At 35.6% G+C, this 23,006-nt stretch overlaps 1 long non-coding RNA gene across 2 annotated transcripts in view; it reads left to right on the forward strand.

Annotated features, from left to right (window-relative positions):
• LOC141378586 (uncharacterized) overlaps positions 1–23,006 on the forward strand; it is a 56,344-nt gene that overhangs the window by 24,016 nt on the left and 9,322 nt on the right. Inside the window, exon 3 of one of the 2 annotated variants that reach the window (XR_012393451.1) lies at positions 17,054–18,997. The exons of the other annotated variant lie outside the window; for it this stretch is intronic. This is a non-coding gene — a long non-coding RNA (uncharacterized lncRNA). Of the gene's footprint in view, positions 1–17,053; positions 18,998–23,006 lie in introns of those variants that run through there. 2 annotated transcript variants of the gene reach the window in all.

Genomic DNA, 23,006 nt, shown 5'->3' on the forward strand with positions numbered 1-23,006 from the left:
ACACCATTATTATTTTTTTCAGCGTACTAGACATCAGGCAAATAACTCATGTTCGTATTTACAATAGGGTGCAAATAGCATCTGCTTACCTTTACATCAGCCTCTGCATGTGAAGATTATTGTATAAACAGCCCTGCATTTGCAAAGCCAGATTTTCAATGGCTGTGTGGAATCATCCATAAAGCATTTCACCTGTCACTCACATAAAGGTAAAAGACTGATCTTTGCTCTTTGAATATCTCCGGCAAGAAAGGGGCCCTAACCCCGTCCCTGGCCTCACTCGTCTATTTTTGATATTCCGCCTATAAGTGATTTGAAAGTTGATTGTGAGCAGACAGTCTGAAACTTTCCTGTCAGCTACTTTAAGGGCAAATAGATAGCCTCATGAATTATGCATAGGAGACAATTTTCTCTCAGTCACTGAGTCATCAATCAGAAGCGTTGCGAGGACCCCAGAATCAGCCACCCCAGCTACATTCAAAGCCTCTAATACACAGGGGCGGTTTGGGCAGCGTTTATGAATTCCTCACTTAAGACAACCACCATGGCAAAAAAAAAAAAAAAAAACATGAAAAAAACCTTTGCTGACGATCGCGAGCCACCCAACTTTGCTTTCCGTATTACTTAAAAATGCACAAACCGCAGGTGCAGAATGGTTCCCTTTTTCAAACAAAGATGTATTTTCATAAGGCAAATAAATGCAAATATTTGCACGTTTTGTCTTTTTTTTGTTGTTGCTAACAGAGACGCGTGGCTGAAAGGACCCTCTAGAGCAGCAATTTGATCCATGATTGCATGCATTTACCCATGTAATTGAAATAATGAGAGATGATTGCTTTGAGCTATTAGTCATAAGTTCCTGATCTTTTTGTTTAATCCTGGCATCAGCTGTCAGTGTGCTGGTAGGAGCTTTGGGGAAGAGACACTAAGGATATCATTTGCATCACCTCAGACTGTAATTTTTCCCCCTCATTTTTTTTCTTCTCTCTACCTCTCTCTCTGTCTGTCTATTCTTGATTCCCCTTAGCTCTTCGAGGTGCACCCGAGTTCTCATGATGTTTTGATGGGAACAAAGTAAGACAAAGCCCAAATATTCATAGTCCTCATAACCAGGATGTTGTCAGTCGGCGTAAGCAAAATAAAAGTCTTGGCAGCAGGTGTAAGGAAGGTGTAATTCTTCCACAGAGGCCATTTTGCCCTAATGGGGACACGCTCTACGGCAGCCTGTAACACAAGGTGTTATGTATCACTCCACCAATAAAAAAAAAACCCTCACAGCGTTTTACAAATGAAGTAATAATTCCCCATTGTATCGGGACCAGCTGTCTGTGACTATCAAAACAACAAAGGAATAGAAGCAGGGGGAAAAAAAAAACGATAGAACAGCAATTAATCACAACCATTATCTTCAAGACGAATCAAAAGGTGTCAAGCTGTTTTCTAAATATTACTGTGCCAGCAATATTTGATTATGAATTTGACACAAGACAACTACAGCAGGTATCATAAACATCTGGTAATTACACAGAGACAAAACATTCGCCTTGTTTATATCAGCTGCGGCAGGCAGACTTGTTTAATTGACTTGCATTTTATTGTTAGGCTCCAATTTTAAACTTGTTTAAAAACACATGGTATGTGTTTTCAGGTGCTTGGTGGATTGATGTTAATAATAAAGATTGTTGTTGCTACCGGTACCAAGTTAGATGTTTTTGATTAACACGTTGCTTGTTTGTTTTAAATGACACCCTGAAAGCATACATGGATAAAGGGCTTGTTTTTTTCCCTGCATGAAATCTAATTAGTTTGTTGATGATTTGCTGTCATCGTGGAACTAAACTAAGCTTTCTCTTAGAACTTTCTCTGACTTTTGTTGTTTAGACTGATTTGCGTTTGCTTATCATAATACTCCCTTTGAAATGCTATATTTTGCTTGTGCGTTGACTAAAAGGCATAGTTCTATCATCATTTACTCGAGCCTGAATGTAAATATGGGTGAAATGACATCTCAGTGTCATTCGGCATAATAGATATATTAATGAATAAAACAAAACAACATTCTTGTTCTTCTCAGTCGTACTTATTCAAGTCTTTAACAGAGTTTGGTGTGATCACTTATTCTGTATTTTAAAAGATTAAAACGACATGTTTATTTAAAGTTATCAAAATGATCGTACAGTATGCTTTCAGAGATAAAATCAGAAGCAAGATTTACAAAGAATGTAAATCTTAGTAGCATCTCAAAAGTAGTATCTACCAATTACATAAGTACAATAATTTTTAAGGGCAAAATAATGAAGAAGTTATAGTAATCCTTAAAATAAATGAGTAAAGAAATCAATAGATGGAGGTGAGGGGGGAACAGAAGAAAAGAGAAACATCATACCATCTAAAAGTAGTAATATTGGTGACTAAATAGTCACTAAGCATCTGGAAAGGCACATAAAACAATAATTTTTTTTTTTTTTCAGACCACAGCACAATTCTGTAGTATAGATTTGTCATTTGAAAAAAAAATGATGATTAACTTCAAGAAGACAATAGAGAGGAAATGGGAAAGGTAGTGTAAAAACATTGTTTCTATTGCACTGTTAAACATGCAATTGTTGACCATGCACGGTACAATAAATCCAAATAATAAATCCAATAAATAGGCAAGTTAGGGTAATTAGGCAAGTTATTGTATAAGGATGGTTTGTTCTGTAGACTATTGGAAAAAAATAGCTTAAAGGGGCTAATAATTTGGAGAAGGAGAAAAACAAATTAAATAAGCTTATAAAAAGGGCAGTTTCTGTTGTGGGGCGTACACTACCTACCATAGAAGAGATTGCACAGGATCGAATGCTGGACAAATTTGTTAGTATAATGAACCACGATAGTCATCCCCTTTTTGATACAGTCCAAGCGTGTGCAAGCTCTTTTAGTACAAGATTAATTCAACCCCGGTGTTACAGAGAAAGATACAGGAAGTCTTTTTTACCAACAGTGATCAGATTGTATAACCAAAGTCATACCAGATGAATTGTGCTGAACTTGAATTAGATATTAGATATGTACAAGTGTTTACTCGTTGTTTTTGGAACCAAGGTGTGCAGTATGAAATGTAATTTTATTATTGTTTTTATATGTATGTAACTTATTTATCTATTTTTAGTATGGAGAGCTCTGCTGTGACATGTGAATTTCCCTCCAGGGATTAATAAAGTCAAAGAATTATTATTTTTTTTAACTGCTTTTATTCTAGTAGAAATAAAACAAATAATAATAACAAATATATTAATTGTACAATAAAAACTATTAAAATGCTATTCTATTAAAATCACTTAGTTAAGCTGCATTGAATTTTAAACATTGAAAGCCATCAAAGCAGAGATTAAGGTCCCAAAATGCTATTCATTATTTTAAATAAATGATAAACAAAGGTGAATCACAAAATATGGAAAAGGTTAATTAACGATAGAGTTTAATAGAGTTTAAGCAGTTGTAAAAACACAATCAACTCTTAATTTCAATTTAATTGATGGGCAGATAGGTGAAATTAACGATTACAAACTATTAGGAATTTCTTAAAACTGCAAAAACACATTAAAAAACATTCTGTTGCAAACTGAAAGATGATGCAGAGAAATTAGAACTGGCTCTCATTTCCACACCCAAGTACAACCGCATGCCTTTATAGAGTGCAGGCAAAAGTATGGATTACCTTTTCAAGGTCCCTAAAAGAAAAAAAATACCCTTTTTAAGATTTAAAATGACAATTAATTAGTGTTTTGGGCCTGCATTCTCCCAGTAGTTTACTATCAAATGAAATAATATTTTCTTTATTTCTTTTTCATATCACTTTCTTTATTCTGTTGAATGCTCAAAAAAGTTATTTTTTTGTTTTGGAAGAATTCTGGTGAGAGGTATCTATTGACTTTCAAAGTAGCAAAAATATTATGAAAGCAAAAATGAATTATTTTGTGTTCAACAGAAGTGAACATGTGAACAGAAACAGGTTTGGAACAAGAAAAGGAAAAATGTGTTTGTTTGTTTTTTTGTTGTTTGTGTTTTTTGCTCAAAAAAAAAACTCTTTATTAAATTAAACACATTTTAATTGACATATTAAACGTTAAATTGTGCATTTGTTTTGGTTCCTTGATCAAAAAACACAAATTATCCTTAATAATTCTTATTACACAAATGAAAGAAGTCATTCAGATTTCGAGTGAATGATAGTACAGTTCAGATCAACTCTCCCTTTAGCATAAACAATATGATTAGCGTTTATTTATTTTTAAAAACATATTCGTCTTTGTCTTCAAAAGATGATAACTATCATCATGATCACATTGTTTCTAATGCGACAGCACTGCCGGCCTCTTAATACCAGACATCAGATCTCTTGCTTTTCCAGCTGGTGAAAGCCTCGGCAGGTAGTTGCAAGCTTTTTTTTTTCCAGCTTGAATCTCTTGTATTTTTGAACAGGACAGACGGTGCATTAGACAGAGTGACAATTCCTGCAGGTGAAATGTGTGTCAATTCTCAGATGAATGCTCGTGTGTCTCCCTTCACTCTCTATCCTCTCTTCAACCCCTCTCCCGAAGGTAACAGGTATTAGTAAGAGATCTCTACATATTCCCCTGTAGGCTTTTCCTTTAAAGAGCATCCTCTTCAAACGCCTCTGCTATTCAGCCAAATCTTTCATCTAAAGCATCCACTGCAGGCTATTATGAACCCTGACACTTACAAAAGATTTCACTTCTTTTTTTTCTCTATCATATCCACCTGCGCGTCAGAGAAATGATGTGACACACACACACACACATTAGGGGCCGCATTTCTGTCTGAATCCTGGTTCCTGTCTCAAAGGGGAAAGGAGCGGTTAGGCAGAACTCACTTTCTGGATGCTTCATTGCTATTCTGAAAGCACCGCCGCTGTTTGTGGAAGGGTTCGCTGCTTTTCCCTCCGAGTCTTATTCCTTCTGTCAGCATGTCTGCGAGTGCAGGCAGGTACACATGCGGCAAATAAGCAAGGTCACCTCCAAACTCTCTGAATGTATGAAATCTCTGTACTTTCTGGCAATTTAGTGTTCTTTTCTCTCTCTCTTTCTGTTTTTTTTTTTTTTGTAGCCGAGCGCGTGAGATCCATAACACGATATGGAATACATTCTGCGGTCACTCGCCTGAACTCTCGCGTTCCAGGTGGCCCCGGCGTGCTTTTCTGCTCAGCAGTACGAGGCTTTTTAGAGGCATCGTCTTCCCCCAGACACAATTTCAATGTTCAAAGCATTACGAAGAGGCTTGAGAGAGATCTCACTGTTATCGCCTAACACTCTTGCTACCGTAATTAAATAGAAATGCAAAGCACAGAGCAATTTGGGCCCCGGCGAAGGCTGGGTATTTCCTTTTAACAGTTACAATTTAATTGGACCATATCAATTTATTTCACATTTTAAAATGTCAAGAACTAACAAAATTTGCATCCTGCACAGAATGTTATTGCACAAGAGTGAAATAAATATATAAGTCTAAATGCCAGTGTAAATGCCAAGTATTTCGAAAGCCGCTAAAGTAGGCTTGTAAAAGCACAGCATCCTCTCTCCTGTGCCTGCTCTTCGCAAAGTTTGCCAAATGCTTTGAGTGCAAGCAGTCGGGCTGGCTTAAAAGGATAGCAAACTGTGTCATGCCATTGTTAGTGTTTTGACATCTGTTTTCAAACTCAAAGAATTACTCATCCACACAACCAAGGAGCTACAACTTTGACACGCAGCCAATGAGGACAAAGGACTACCAATTTGTCCAATAACAAATTATAAAATACAGCAGAAGCCACGCTGTAAATTAGCCAAGGTCTTTAGATGCCTCTCCAATAATGAGATAAAATGTGCTGCAGAGGAATTCATATCATATGCTTTCCTTCGCTGTCATTAAACTGTGACCCTCAAGTGTGCGTTTCAACAGGATTCTCTGTTGCAAACTGTTAAACTGCTGTAAATATGAACCGTCGGCAGTCTTTCACCATAAAGCTCTGCGCGCTGTTTACAAAGAAAATATTAATCCACTGCTTGTTTATTTGCTCGAATCACTTTTCACTATTAGTTTGCTGAAGCTTTTGCCTTTGTTTGCTCTTTATTTTAAGCTCATTACAGAGTTGAGAGGTTAAAAGGGGCAGTTCACAAAATATGACATTTACTCACTGTTTACTCACCCTCAAGTTGAACACGTAAGATATTATGAAACATTTTGGTCACAAGACTGTTAGCAGTATCTATTGACTTCCATAGTAGGAACAAAATACTTTGTAAGTCATTGGCTATTCTAAGCTGTCTTATTAACATTCTTCATAGTATCTTCTTGCGTTTTCAATACAAAAAGAAACATGTTGCACTGGATGGAAGTAAATGGGGACAAATCTATTTATTTATTTTGGGTTAGACTGCTTATAACACCAATGTTTCATTGAAAACATAAATACATTTCTTCATTTAAATATCAGAAGAACTGTGGCTCAGTGGTTAGCACTGTTGCCTCACAGCAAAAAGGTGGCTGATTCGAGTGCTGGCTGGTCCAGTTGCCATTTCTTTGTGGAGTTTGCATGTTCTTTTTCGTTTGCGTGGGTTTCCTGCGGGTGCTCTGGTTTCCCCCACAGTCCAAAGACATGCAATATAGGTGAATTGAATTTGAATTGAATGGAAAAAATTGACATTGCAATATATATATTTTAATGATATTCGGTCTTCACTATAAAAAGTTTATTCAAATGGTTTTTATTGAAGCAAATTGTGCCTGAATGCTTTAAACCTACTTGATATGTTTAACAGAAAAAAACTAAAACAATGCATTTAATAACATTTAAATCCACAATAGTTCAACTTTGCCATTAGTCTATAATCAAACCTGACATTGCAGATCCAGCAGTGTGACTATTGCAGATGTGCGTATTGCGATATCAATGCTGATATATTGTGCAGCTCTATCGGGAATAGTTGGTAGTTTATTCCGCTGTGGCAACCTCTAAAATAGGGACTAAACGAAGAGAAAAAAATAAATGAATGTTTTAAATATCTTTTTTGTGCGGAAATAGATGTCATGAAGAATCTCCTATTCATTTAATATAATATTATATCTGAGTTCAAATCTAATTTGAATAATCACTATTGTAAGTCTGTCATTGTAATTTTTAATATTTTGCAAAGCCAAAGTCTTCTGTAAGTTCCTTTAGAAGTGAAAAGCAATTTATTAATTTCTCTCTACATCTCTCCTTTGTGTATCCATTCTGAGGAAATAAATGTGACTTTAATGTCTGTCCTGTTTGGTGATGTCATCATCTTTTACATTTTATTAGATTTTAACATTACACCTTTACTTTTTCATTTATTTCATTCATTCATTTTCTTGTCGGCTTAGTCCCTTTATTAATTCGGGGTCGCCACAGCGGAATGAACCGCCAACTTATCCAGCAAGTTTTTACGCAGCGAATGCCCTACCAGCTGCAACCCACCTCTGAGAAACTTCCACACACACATTCACACACACACTCATACACTACGGACAATTTAGCCTACCCAATTCACCTGTACTGCATGTCTTTGGACTGGGGGAAACCGAACAAGCGGAGGAAACCCACACGAAGGCAGGGAGAACAAACTCCACACAGAAACGCCAACTGAGCCGAGGTTCGAACCAGCGACCTTCTTGCTGTGAGGCGACAGCACTACCTACTGCGCCATTGCCTCGCATGCAGCGTAGGTTATTATATCAAAAATCAGAAAAACGACAGGAACAAACACAGCACTAGGTTACGACCTCTTACTTAAATAATTAAGCTATACAGTCTGCTGTGAACCATTAGAACACATTAAAAAATATTAAGGACCTAAATGCTCATTAAAATAGTTTTCAATTTTCTTTCAAATGTTTCATGTACAGGATTAATGAAGATTGTAGTTCATCCAAACGATGACAGCTGTCATCATCATTTACTCATTCATTCATTCATTTTCTTGTCGGCTTAGTCGATTTATTAATCTGGGGTCGCCACAGCGGAGTAAACCGCCAACTTATCCAGCACATTTTTATGCAGCGGATGCCCTTCCAGCTGCAATCCATCTCTGGAAAACATCCACACACTCATTTATAGACACACTCATACACTAAGGACAATTTAGTCTACCCAATTCTGTACCACTTGTCTTTGGACTGTGGGGAAACTGGAGCACCCGAAAGAAACCCACACGATCGCAGGGAGAACATGCAAACTCCACACAGAAACGCCAACTGAGCCGTGCCGAGCCGAGGTTTAAACCAGCGACCCAGCGACCTTCTTGCTGTAAGGCGAGAAGTTGTTTTGATTATTGAAAATTTCTAAAATATGTGTTTCGTTAAAGAAAGTAACATAAAAGTGAGTAAATTAGTGACCAATAGGCATGTCTGGAGGGGGCATTTGCACAATAATTTGTTTTTATTGACTCTAAAAGGCTTTTAATTTAGGGTTGCACATTGTATAGTTTCTATATACCAGAAATTGTAACATTATTGGATGCGAATGTAAATTAGTGGTAATGGTTGTTCTAGCACCACAGTTCATAATGTGATTTGTGGATAAATGCTAACTATAATAGAGTGAAAGTTTATATTTAAAGCATTCAGAGGCAAAATGCAATAACACTTGTAGCTTTAACAGTCATTAATTAGATTTAATTGACACAGTGAAGGATTTTGTTTTAGATTTAAATATTTAATTTTTGTACCTGAATAATGTTGAACTCCTCAGAAAAAAAAACATCTTTGTGCATTCTTAGTATGTTTGTCTTATTGTATTTATTTATGACTGTAATTTGTTTATCATGTACATTGCAGTATGTCTTTCCAAGTAGAGCTCTTCAAGTCATATGGTGGAATAAATTTAATAACGCAATGCAGAATGCATATTTTAGTGTATAATTTATACAGTATCATACAGGAACAACATGTTTTGGGAATAGGAAAACACAAATCTAAAGATAGCTCTGTGGTTAGCAGAGTTGCCTCAAAGCAAGAAGGTTCCTGGTTTAAGGGGTTTTTGTGCAGAGTTTGCATTTTCTCTGCGTATTTGCATGGGTTTCCTCTGAGTGTTCTGATTTTCCCGATAATCAAAAGACATGCGGTATAAGTGTTTTAAAAAAAAGTAAATTGGCTGTAGTGTACGGTATTATCCAGCACTGGGGGTTGCACAAGTCGGTGCATTCCCAGAGCTAGGTTGTGGCAGGATAGGCATCCACCAGTAAAACATGCCAGAGTAATTGGCAGATCATTTCACAGTCACATTCCACTGCGGAGAATATAACTGAAGGAGAGTGAATGAGTGAGTGAGTAAGAAACATGAAACTTTACAAATGACCGTACTGACAAGATTAAATAAAACTATAGTCAATCATGGAATTTTTGTTTTATTTTGCAAATAGTTGGATAAAGGATACAGTGACTGCAGTATAATCAAGTATTAATATTTGATTGACTCTTCAGTGTATTTAATTAGCAGCTATTTCCAACCAATATTAAATAAATATAAAATAAATTTCCAAGAAATCCGCTTGTTAAGTGTGACGTCACGCAAAGCGGCTTCCGGGTCCAAGCACTATATCAAACTGTATGGGGAGACTCATCAAATGGTAATAATAAATGTTTACAAAGTGATGTAATACGTCCGAAAGTCATGATTGCAATATATATATAAATATATAAATATATAAATATATATATATATATATATATATATATATATATATATATATATATATATATATATATATATATATATATATATATATATATATATATATCCATGCTTAATATCAGATGGCCAGAAAGTGATTTTTTTTTTATAAATTGTTAAAATGTTGGTGTTTGTAATGCGGCAAGTGCAGAGACTGTTGTGTACACCATGATTTCATATAAAATTCACTTTAATGTGTGATAAGACTAAAACGTGGCCATAAACGCATATTTCTCAGTTCAAATAAGTAACGGCTTTTCATATGTCACCTATATGTCACGACTTGACAAGCAGATCATCACTTATTGATATTCCAAAACATTGCTTTGTGGGTACATTTGCATACAGATAAAAATCCTTTTCACACAGTGATACTGGAAAATATCCAGAAAATTTTTGAAATGACTTTACCAGTAAATTAAAAAAAGCACTGTTCACACAGGCCAGTACGTTCCAGATTTTTCCAGAAAAGACCGTTCACACATCCATTCCAAAATTCAGGTAAATTCATCATTAACCAGAAATGGCCTCTAAAAAGCTGGGCTTGTATTTGTAAACATTTGACTACATTACAAACTCTGTGAATGGATTAGCATTGTGAACAACTTCGATGAAAGCATAAAGGAACACTTTCACATGTTGAGATGTATGTTTGTGTGCTGCTGCTCACCGGCTGCTTCACGTGCACACGCGTCAAGCAACTGAAGCAAAGCTTGAAGGTAAACAAACAGTGGTTTATTTTTAGGTACTTATTATTTAATTTAATTATTTAGTTAGTTAGTAAGTGATTTTAGTTAATTTTTACACAGTAGGCATTAAGAAGAAAACATTATCTGACTAACATCTAGCAGCTAATTGTGTCTGGAAAAATATTCAAAGGGTTTTATTTTTCATAAACAGCACGGATGTGGATGCTTCTGAATGTTCTGATTGGCTGGAGTAGACGTCTCACGTAAGCGCGTTATAAGGGTGAATGCGCAATTTTCCTTCTCCATTTACACAGAGCAGCATTCCAGCAAATTACCGGTTAGGTTTTTCTTTCCGGAAAATTGCCGGAGCGAATTTACAGGTATTTTCAAAAAGGGCCTGTTCACACATACACACCCTTCCGGAAAATTGCCGGTAATTTTTCGGAAAGGTCTGTATGTGTAAAAGGGGCTAAAGACTGTTACTATAGAATATGTCACAGAATGCTGAATCAGAAAGTGTACATTTATTATATAATTGTTTATATTTAAAACCAGTTCTTTGCCTTGCAGTGGTTAAAGTGTAGCTAGAGTTGGAACTTCTTTTGTTGTTTAATTTAGGAACATTTAGCCTTTCCTCCCCTTCTGCAGTTGTTGTATTTTCACTACATTTGGTGCGGAACTGTCACAACAACCTTCACATTTAGCTCTCTCTTTTAGACCTTTGAGTGGTGTCTCGTTGCATTCAATGGTGAATCCAGATTAATTGATTGACTCCCTGATTTTTTTATTTTTTTTAGTGGGTGAAAAGTTGAAAGATGAGCAAACTGTCATATCAGCACACTCCACCGGGGCAGACAAGGAGACAAGCCTGCCCTGCGAATAGAGAGTGAGAAAAAAACTGCCTGTTCAATGAGGCCTCAAATTCCAAAACAGTTTATCACCAGATTAAATATCCCTGAAGAGGAGAAGGACTTGTCCATGGGCTGTTTGTAATTCAATGCAGCAGCAACATTGTCAAGTGCCAAGGCTGAACTAAGAGACTTATTACTCCTCTGTGACAAGTTTAGCCCGCGGGTGTCTGCAGAAAGCCTCTCGTTACACGTAAAAAAAGTACCTCCCTTGTAAAAGTGTTGTCTGAGAGTATTTAAAGTCATTATGGCACAGTATTTACAAAACATCCCATCAGGACAGTTTGACATTTGACCGCCTATTTTGCCGATTGTGTACAATAGAGGTGTCAAGGCGCTCAAAAAAACTCTTTGGAATGTGTACAAACTTTGGGCAAAGTTTAGGTTATCATGTAGCACTCAACCGAAATGAAGACGTGCTAAAAGAGAGATAAGACGGAGCGAGGGGAACGCTCTCTCCCACATTCCTTCTACCTGCACCGTGTGGTGAGGAACCAGTTCACTGACACATGATGAATTAGTCCGCTCATTACCAAGGACAGAAGTTTTTCTTTCTAAACAGAGGAAAGGGCTCCGAGCTGCAGCTTTCCAGGCGTTTGTCATTGACTTAATGACTCTGTTGAAATGTGGAAGTACACGCTGGTCAAACAAAACAAATAAGCCAACACGGGCAACAAAATACTACAGATTTGAATTTGCGTGTGTGTATATTTGCATTTATACACAAATATATTGAAACTTTATATACAGTTCTGAGCATTAATAAGTACACCCCCCACAAATCTCTCATTTAAATTAATATTTTCTATAGGATATTTTATAATATTATATTTTTGCATGTACATTAGATTAGTCAGTGCTGAAGCCAAATCTGCAGCTTATCTAACAAAATAACTTACAATAACGGTCCAAAAACTAGTACACCCAAATTTATATATTTAAGTGTTAATATTTAAAATATTAAATACAAATATTCAAAAAGAGGGACAATCAAGAGAAGCAAAAAATATTTACAATTTTGTTGAATGTTGTAGTTTGTATTTATTTATATATATTTTTGCAATATTTTGCTTGAATTTAATTGTATCATCTTTCCATTTCTAAAGATGACTTGTGACTAAAATATTATTTTAATAAATTTATCTGTTTAATAAATTTGTTTTGTTCAAATGCACCAATGTATAAAGGGTTCATACGGTCCTGGAAAACCTGGAAAAGTCATGGAATTTTGATAAGGCACTTTCCAGGCCTGGAGAAGTTTTGGAAGAACAAACAAACCTAAAATATTTTGGAAAAATCATGGAAACAAATTTGTTTAACAAAAATTTATCTACTTGAATATGTTTGAGGTGGTAATATTGGGTACATTTTAAATACAATTGCGCAGTTCATCTCCTTATGCGATGTTCTCTTTATGAGGTCAAAAAGCAACTCTCAGTTTCAGCTCTAAAAGCTAATTTGTACTATTCTTAAGTTTTATGTAAACACAAGCCACCTTTTTAAAAATATTTTCACGCACACGGCAAGATACTTACTAAAAACTATTTTATAGATTTAAAAAATACACAGGTTGTCACATAATTTTTGATATAATAAATTTGAACATGCATTTTATCACGTAGTGTAAGTAGACAATACATTACACATTAGGTTATAAATATTTACCTGAATTTTTTGGAAAAGTCCTGGAATTTTAGGATTAAAGAAATGTGTATGAACCCTATATTTGAGCCAAATTCACCGAGAAATGGATAAAAATATTCATTTTCAAAATGGGGTGTACTCAATTATGCTGAGTGAGTACTGTACACTATAGCTTTATGTTATATGTTGAGTAACACTTCAGTTTAAGTACTAATTCTCATTATTATCTACTGGCTTATTACTTTCTTATAAAGTATGATATCATCTAATCCTATACATAAACCTTATTAGCTATTGATAAGCAGATTATTAGCTATTGATAAGCAAATTTTTAGCTTATTGAACTAAATGTCTTAGTTTTGTTACCATATGTTGAGCATAATATTACTGTAATAAAAGTGTCATTGAATTCAATCTTATACGTTTTTGTTAAAAGTGTTAAATATAAGTAGAATCAAATACTTATATAATTGCAATATTTAATTAATACTTATTAGAAAATATGAGTAAATATAATGTGTGTGCTTTCATTTGTGCATGTTTCTTCCTCTTCTTATTTATTAATATAAAATAATATTAAATTGAACTTCAACTCTAGATACTGGGCTGACACATTTTCAGTTTAATAGAGCCTCTATGTTATGCTGCCTTGACACAATCTACATTGTAAACGTGCTATAGAAATAAACATGAATTTAATTGAATAAATATGATATTAATGTAATATTGTATTAATTATTTTTAATAGACTTAATGTATGAATAAACAGTGCTCAGCATTTATAAGTGCACCTCTCACAAATCTATTTTTTTAATTAATATTTTTAATAGGAAGCTATACAATATTGTAATTGTGTATGTACATTAGATTAGTCAGAAATGGAAAAAATGGTAAATTTAAATTTAAAAAGAGGAAAAATCAAGAGAAGCAAAACAATGGAAACATTTAGTTGAAAGTTTGTAGGTTGTCATTTTGTTTTGCAATATTTTGCTTAAATGTAATTGTATTATCTTTCAATTTCTAAATATGTTTGGTGACTAAATATTATTTTAATAAATATATCTGTTTACTAAATCTGTTTTGTTTAAATGCACCAAAATACATTGCCTATATTCACTGAGAAATTGATTTGATTATTAATTTTACGTAACTATTTCAAGTTTTTATTTAATCATCTTTAGTTAGATGAATTTAAATCTTATTTATTTGTTTATTTATTGGTGACTTGATTACCGGTGATATTATGTATATATATATTTGTCATATTTTTAAAACAGTATTTCAGTATTTACTTTCTATCTTCTCCCTAAGATTTAAAAATAAAACAATACAGATGGTACTTTTATAGTCTTTTTACTTCATTTTTACTCCCAATTTAAGAGTGAAAAGCTTCTACAAAATTTTGTCTTTCTGATGGTCCTCACCATTTGTATATTATCTTTTCAAATAACTCTCTCATTAGTAACTACCTCCACCCATCCACGAGGACACTGTTTATGGATACCAGACTTTAAAGACTGCTTGGTTTTCAATCAATGATGTTTCATTTAAGCCCAGCCCGTGTTGCCTCTTATCATCTACAAGCGTTACACACGGCTCTCGTTGCCTTCTTGTTTATACAACAATTAGATGAGTGTGCAGAATAATGCCACAAAGTCAAAAGTTGAATCAGTCAAATGCAGTAATCACAAAACAAGGAAAAGGAAAGGCAGATAACAACAATATCTGATTTCCGAGACCAGACTGTTTCATAACAGACCGCAGTATGCGCATGAATGAAGCCTATTGTCTCAAACGTGCTGGAATATGGCAAACAACTCGGTTTTTATCAGTTCTGCTAGTCATCTCGAGGACGTGTTTAGCAACAATGCATGTCAGGATCACGCAAGAGAAGAGGAAACAGTTCAAATATACCACGCATCTGTGATATCCATCTGTTTAGAATTAGGCTTGGGATTTAGGAGGCAGTCAGTCATAATATTTGGCTATCTTGGACCTCTTTTTTTCTCTCTCTCTCTCTCTCTCTTGGTCTCTGCAAGACCTCCCCCGCTCCGTCCTGGGAATCGCCCTCCATTTGCTACTACAAATAAACTTTGGATTCATTCACCAAGTTTGGTGACAATTGGATGTAAACTGTTTTCATCGCTTTAAAGGGAGATTTGCCTCCTTGCCTCTCCAGTGAAAACACCTTTTGACTTGAGCCAACGGTGCAAATTATCAAGGAAAAACAAACAGTGTGGAAGGGAGCGGACCTTTTTGTTCGCCATAGCTACGGATGAAAAGCCTCTGTTTTGGCGGATGAAGGGATGTCACGGACACGGCGTACACACCTGTTATTCCGTCTCTTTTCCATTATGAACACCTTCACGACAACAAAGCTGCTCGGAGCAAAAGACACCACCCTTTCTTTGGTCCACTGCCGTGTTTTCTCCACAAGCCTGAATAAACCCCATTAGCACCTTGAGCGTAATTATATCCTCTCAGGTGTCGTTTAATGCCTCGACTTGACAGGTTTTCAAGTCTCCCTGTCATGTTATGGAAGGTCAGAGCCCCTCATCTGATGTCAAAGACATTTGTGCAGAAAATGATCAAAATTATAGTGATGATTTCTGCGTTTTTAAAGTGTTTGGGTGTGGCCGGAGAACATATGTATGATCATTGTTCACCTGATCCCACTTCTTGTTATCGTCTTTGTTTCCCCTCCTCTGACAAAGAGCCCCAACAAACCGTGTTTCACCAGCAGAAACACAATGTAAACAAGTGACTGATGGCTTCTAATAATGAATGTAAAGAGCCATTGTTCTGCGCGGAGTCATTGCCTTATGTAAAGATTTAGTGTCAGGCCTCAGGGTCGCTACCTAATGCTTGTCTCACTTTTCCTCATAAACATCAAAGAGAGCTTGTCTTCAAAAGTCACAATAAAGCACATGGGTAGTTTGCTGGGCGCTCTTTCAGCAGACACCCACCCATGTCATTGTGCCGATGGGTAGATATCTTAGATGTCAGGGGATGCCCTGCTCCGAATGAACTCGGCAGAGCTGCCAAATCCCTACAGGAAAGGAAAAGGTTGTGTGTTTGTTGATGCTTGGAGGAGGCTTGTCTTTTGTGGAGGTAATTATCCAGTGTGCAAACATAGTCTTTTGGTTGGACTGCGAGTACAGATGTGTGTTTTGTTTCGTCTGGTTTGGGGAATGTATGTCAGCATCTCCTGGGGTGGGAAAAAAAATACAAAATCAAACCGCAGGTCAGAAGTTCAGGCACATCTCAGTTCCGGCTGATTGTGGTATGATTTTAAATTAACGTGTAAGAGGAGTTTATTCAACTTTTGACAGTTTTCTGGCGAGTTTTTTTTTTCTTTTTCTTTCTTTTATTAGATCTACTGACACATTTTCACCCCATTTTTAAGGTTAGATTTAAAACTCTCTTGGAAACCATTTTAGTGATTTCAACATTTATTTTATTATTATTATTATTATTATTATTAAACTTTGACAATCCATCATGAAAATATATTTTTACATAATTTATTATAAACTTGTTGACCTCAAGATATGAAATTGTTATAAAAATTATTTGCTTAATTAAAATTATAATTGATTGATGTAATTCAATATTTGTTTAGTTATTATTGTTTGTTTGACCATGAATTAATATGTTGTGGTTTATTAGGTACACTTGTCCAACTGCTTAATGCAAATTTTTAATTAGCCAATCACATGGCAGCAACTAAGTTTATTTAGGCATGTAGACATAGTCAAAACGATCTGCTGCAGTTCAAACCGAGCATGATTTAAGTGATTTAAGTGACTTTGTACGTGGCATTTAAGTGACTTTGTACGTGGCATGGTTGTTGGTGCCAGGCGGGCTGGTCTGAGCATTTCAGAAACTGCTGATTTTTTGGGATTTTAACACACAACCATCTCTAGGGTTTACAGAGAATAGTCTGAAAAAGAGAAAATATCCAGTTAAATATTCTTGGAACACTTTGGGCCTATTAATACCAATTGAGCACTGTGTCAACACCACAGTCTACCTGAGTATTGTTGCTAAACTTGCCCTTCCCTTTATGTCCACAGTGTACGCATCTTCTGATGGCTACTTCCAGCAGGATAACGCACTGCAATCAGAAAGCGTGAATCATCTCAGACTGGTTTCCTGAACATTCACTGTAGAGTTCATTGTACTTAAATGGCCTCCACAGTCACCAGATCTCAATCCAATAGAGCACTTTGGGATGTAGTGGAACGGGAGATTCACATCATGGATGTGCAGCCGACAAATCTGCAGCAACTTTGTGGTGCTATCATGTCAATATGGACCAAAATCTCTGAGAAATAGTTCCAGTACCTTATTGAATTTATACCATGAAGGATTAAGGTAGTTCTGAAGGCAAAAGGGTGTCCAACGCGGTACTAGTAAGGTGTACCTAATAAAGTGGCTGGTGAGTGTAGGTGAAAAACGGTATTTTCATGAATTTTCTGAAGAATTTTTCTTGATTTTTCATTAGTGCCTACATTAAAAAAAAAATCATTAAATATCTTCACAGCCGTGCGTTTAACTGAGTGAACTAGATTTAGAGAAGGTCTCTGCCGTATGTACAAACTGAGGCAGTAAACGCTCACTTCCAATATGTGCAATATAGGACAGTGGGCTGTGGACTGGAGGTTTAAATGAAGATATCAGCATTTATCTCCAGTATGTGCTGTGCAGGACAGTGGGCAGAGGGGGCTTCTGGTATCGAGGCAACCACTGATAAGAGTCATTAGTGGGGTCAGCGGTTACTGAGGAGCCTCGTGAGGCTGTCAGCAGGCGGGGGGCAGGCGGTCAGATTCGTGCCTCATGAGCACCACACTTCCTGAAAGAAGACAGACGAGAGGTTAAACTAGAGCGCCGAGTGTCAGAAAGAAACTGCACCCCTCTCAGAAACAAAGCTCTAATAAGTAAAGCCCCAACACGCAGCACACTTGATAGCACTCTTTGTGGTGGTCTGTACCTGTCCAGACATGCAGATGAAAACACAGATCTGATACACACTCATGAGCAGTACTGAGCCAAAAAAAGTTTTGCACTTTTAAATTTTTTTATAATCATTTAAACTTGTGCTGATGTTCAATTCTGCAATATGTAAGAAATAAATAATCACAGCCTTTAACATATGGAATAACATAGTATATAATATATATTAAATAACCTACCTCAGGTGTGTATTATTTTTCTAACCACCCATTGTCACGGTGATGTGGCCTCAACACCAAGGTGGCTTTAGTGATTACTGTTAATAGGCTAAATTGAATAAATCTAATGTTTATAATATTTTAACATTCTAACTTTATGAATGAAAGAAATATTGTGTTGTTGGATTCATTATGTTTTGGATTTGCGCTGTGATATCTGACTATATCAATTGATCTGTAACACTCTCACGTGTTTGTTTATTTTGTTTTACATTTTGGGAGGTTCCAACAACCAAATCCATTTAGACCTGTCCAGTTTTGTCTGGAATGTGTCCCATACCACCCCCTAAAGTGGCCTCAGCATTTTGGAGGATATTTACACCACTTCTTTTCACAATTGGATAGCTATCGGATAAGAAAAAATGCTGGACGTGAGCAGGTGTAAACAGCCCCTAAGAGGGCACAATTGCCAAGTTATTCTAGAGGAAACATTTTTTGATTACAAGAATGAAAATTGGAGCCTAAATACACAAAAAATGCTGGGTTTCTCACAATTAAATTATTTTTGACAACATAAAAGAATTCAGTTTACTTATTAGTTTTTACAAATTTAAGTAAATTGAACATAAAACAAACTAGTTGTCTCCAAAAGAAATTAGGAATTGTGTTGTTTGAGCTGATTTTAAATAAGTAGTCTACACAAACAGCAAATGCCATTTTTTGACTATAGAACAATTAACCACTGAACTACACTGGATTTAAACCATGATTGCTGATTGTACAAGGATTTTTCTTTAAATAAATGTATTATTGATTTATGCTGTTAATAAAACATACTGTAATGGTATTGACTTGTAATTAGTGCTGCACGATATTGGAAATATTTTACATTGAGATATTTTTTTTCTCTGACATACAGTACAGACCAAAAGTTTGGACACACCTTGGACTACCTACCTCTTGCAGCTCATCAAGAGAATGCCAAGGTTGTGTAATCAAAGCAAAAGGTGGCTACTTTAAAGAACCTATATGACATTTTTTCAATTGTTTCACACTTTTTTTGTTATGTATATAATTCCATGTGTGTTTTGATGCTTTCAGTGTGAATCAACAATTTTTATAGTCATGAAAATAAAGAAAACTCTTTGAATGAGAAGGTGTGTCCAAACTTTTGGTCTGTACTATATGCGATATAAAAAGAATTTTTACCAGATGACTTAAATAGCACTGTTTACAAAGTCTTTATTCATTTTCTTGTCAGCTTAGTCCCTTTATTAATCTTGGGTTGCCACAGCGGAATGAACCGCCAACTTATCCAGCAAGTTTTTACGCAGCGGATGCCCTTCCAGGCGCAACCCATCTCTGGGAAACATCCACATATACACACACACACTTATACAATTTAGCCTACCCAATTCACCTGCACCCCATATCTTTGGACTGTGGGGGAAACCGGAGTACCCGGAGGAAACCCACGCAAACGCAGGGAGAACATGCAAACTCCACACAGAAACGCCAGCTGAGCCGAGGTTCGAACCAGCAACCCAGTGACCTTCTTGCTGTGAGGCGAACGAGCTACCTACTGCACCACTGCGTCGCCCTTGATTGGGATGATTTTGTAAGAAAATTAGATATAAATATTTTAATGTCATTTATTATACATATAAAAGAAACTTCTATGAATGGTAAATAAACACAATGGAGCAAATATTAAAGTAAAATAAACCACAAATGTTGTGTGTTTTGACTTGTTTCTGATCATCTATAATCAACTCAACATTGCATATTTTGCAATGTAACTATAGCGGACGCACACATTGCGATATTGATGCTCAAAAGATATATTGTGCAGCCCTACATATAATGAACAAAGCTGATGCACAGTGGCTCAGTGGTTAGCACTGTCATCTTACAGCAAAAAGGTCTCTGGTTCGAGTCCCAGCTGGACCAGTTGGCATTTCTGTGTGGAGTTTGCATGTTCTCCCCGTGTTCACGTGGGTTTCCTCCGGGTGCTCCGGTTTCCTCCACAGTCCAAAGATGAGCGGTAGTGGTCTAGGTCAACTGAATAAACAAAATTGGCCGTAGTGTTTGAGTGTGTGTGTCTGTGTGTGTATGTGTGTGTGTGTGTGTGTGTATGTGTATGTGTGAATGAATGTATATGGGTGTTTCCCAGTACCGGGTTGCAATTGGAAGGTCATTTGTTGGTAAACCATATGCCAGAATAGTTGGCGGTTTATTCTGCTGTGGCGACCTCTAAAATAGACACTAAGCTGAGGGAGAATGAATGAATGAACAAAACTGCTTTTACCGCTTGACCTGAATAAACTATCATAGCTGAAATGTTCGCACGGCTGGTCTGGAGTGTTTGTAGTTTCAGTTCTTACTTAAGAGCAAATTCCAGATAAGAAAACATTTGTGAATGTCAGAATCTTTGTGAAAAGTGTGTTAGTGGGGTTTAAGAAATATAATTCATAAGAATAATTGGTGAAAGAAGCCCATTGTTCAGATTTATGTTTCAAGACATTTGCCAGGTTTTTGTCTTCAAACTGCTCATGTGTATAGAGCTAGTTTCTTACACATTTCAGCCAAAGCCTTTTTTGTTTCGTTTCATTTGTTTTTAGTCTATTTTAGGCTCTGAAGTAATCTAACATGCAAAAATTGTTTGGTGTAGTGATATAGAATCGTAATGCAGTTAAGATATGTGTGGATCTACTTTAGGTGTGCATTTATCTGAAAATAATTGCACACGTTCGATTGTTTTTTAACCAATCAATCATGCATTCAGCAGCCCCATAGTACAAACATGTGATGATGAACATTATTGATACTGTCATTGTGGGGACTTCAAATACTGCGAATAAGGATTTATTGGATTTATTTAACTATTAGAGTGGCATTAAAGACTATTACAACTTTTTGTTATTTTAAGTGGTGTTTACTCATCATAGCACCAAATGCTTTTCAACCATAAACATTTCATTTTCATGTTAAAGTGTCCTACAATATAGGTTATTTATACTTTGAAATTAGACTCTATTTGTTAACAGAAGTTAATTCAATTAAACTTAAAACTACTCATGAGGCATTTATTAAGCTTTTATGTTAATTTCTTATAGTTAATATTCCATAAATCATTTAAATCAAACATTATCATTTTTATTTATTAGTGTTAATAACTAATAAACTAACTTTTTTAAACATTAAAACTAAAATTAAAACTGCTATAGTTGCTATATCTGCTCTGCAAAAGCTATAGTTATACTTAAGAGTGAATACAATTAAAAATAATTATTGTTGAAGTTCTCAGAAAAAAAACTGACATTATACTGTAGCTGAGAGATTTTCTGCTGCAAAAGGTGACATTAACAAATATTAAAGAAAGAGCATTATAAAATGAAATCATATTGTGGAGGCAGAAAAAGGTCAATATTTTCAGAACTGTCAGGTAAACAATTTTGGTCTCCGCTGTTTTTCTCACTGTTGCTGTTGGCTTGTATTTTTGTTTTATTTATTTATTTTTTATATTGCACCATTTAATACAAAAAAAGTTGCCTAAGGTGCTTTACAATTCACAAGCTAACAAACACAAAAATATAAATATATTCACCCACATCACATAAACAGAAACATGACAATAACCCATTTCAAAAGACTCCCCATTTCATTTGTATTTAAAATGTTGTTTTAACAAAGCTTTGAACCTGCAACGATTTGGCAGAATGAATTTTATATGTGAGAGCTTTCCACAATTATTAATTCATTCATTCATTTTCTTTTCGCCGTTGTCCCTTTATTAATCTGGGGTCACCACAGCAGAATGAACCGCCAACTTATTCAAGCACATATTTTACGCAGCGGATGCCCTTCTATAGCTGCAACCCATCTCTGGGGAACACACTTACACTCTCATTCACACACATTCACTAAGGACAATTTTAGCTTACCCAATTCACCTATACCACATGTCTGGTTTGTGGGGGAAACCGGAACACCCGGAGAAAACCCACGCGAACGCAGGAAGAAAATGCAAACTCCACACAGAAATGCCAACTGACCCAGTCGAGGCTCGAACCAGCGACCTTGCTGTGAGGCAACAGCACTACCTACTGTGCCATTGCGTCCCCCCCTCCACAATTAAGGGCCTGCAAATGAAACCGCTTCGTCCTCTCTATACTAATATTTTTGTCAGGTTCTGCGGAGCAGATATTGCTTTCTGATCTTATAAAGACCTAGAAGTGATGCAAATTTCTATCATGCAATACAGATGTACTGGAGAATAAATTGTGAAAGGCCTTACAAACAAGATAGATAAACAGAAAGACAGACACAAATGCATTTACATTTTGACCTTTTTTAAATATATATATATATATATATATATATATATATATATATATATATATATATATATATATATATATATATATATACACACACACACACAGTAAGAACTGAAAGTTCTGTTTTTTTTTTTTTTTACAATATTGCAAATTCACTAAAACCTGCCTGAACAAAATAAAAAACATTAAAAAAAATTCATTCATTAAACTTAAATATTTAATAATATACCTTTTTGTAATATATTGCAATAAACAAATATATATTTATAGGTATGCATTTTAACTTATGCATTAAATATGCGCTCCAATTCTTTTCTTGTTTAAGACATGTTGAATCCATCTCTCATCATTTGCAGTGTTTCCAAATTGATTTGTGAGTATTTTTTCTTACCAATATTTTTATCAATTTTATCTATTATTTTCAGTAAAGCTGCTTGTGACCATGACATGTCTACACTAAAGTAAAGAGAGATCTCCACCTAAGTATCACACTGAGGGGGGAAATGTGCTTAATG

The sequence above is a fragment of the Danio rerio genome, chromosome 17 (assembly GCF_049306965.1).
Source record: "Danio rerio strain Tuebingen ecotype United States chromosome 17, GRCz12tu, whole genome shotgun sequence".
NCBI lineage: Eukaryota > Metazoa > Chordata > Actinopteri > Cypriniformes > Danionidae > Danio > Danio rerio.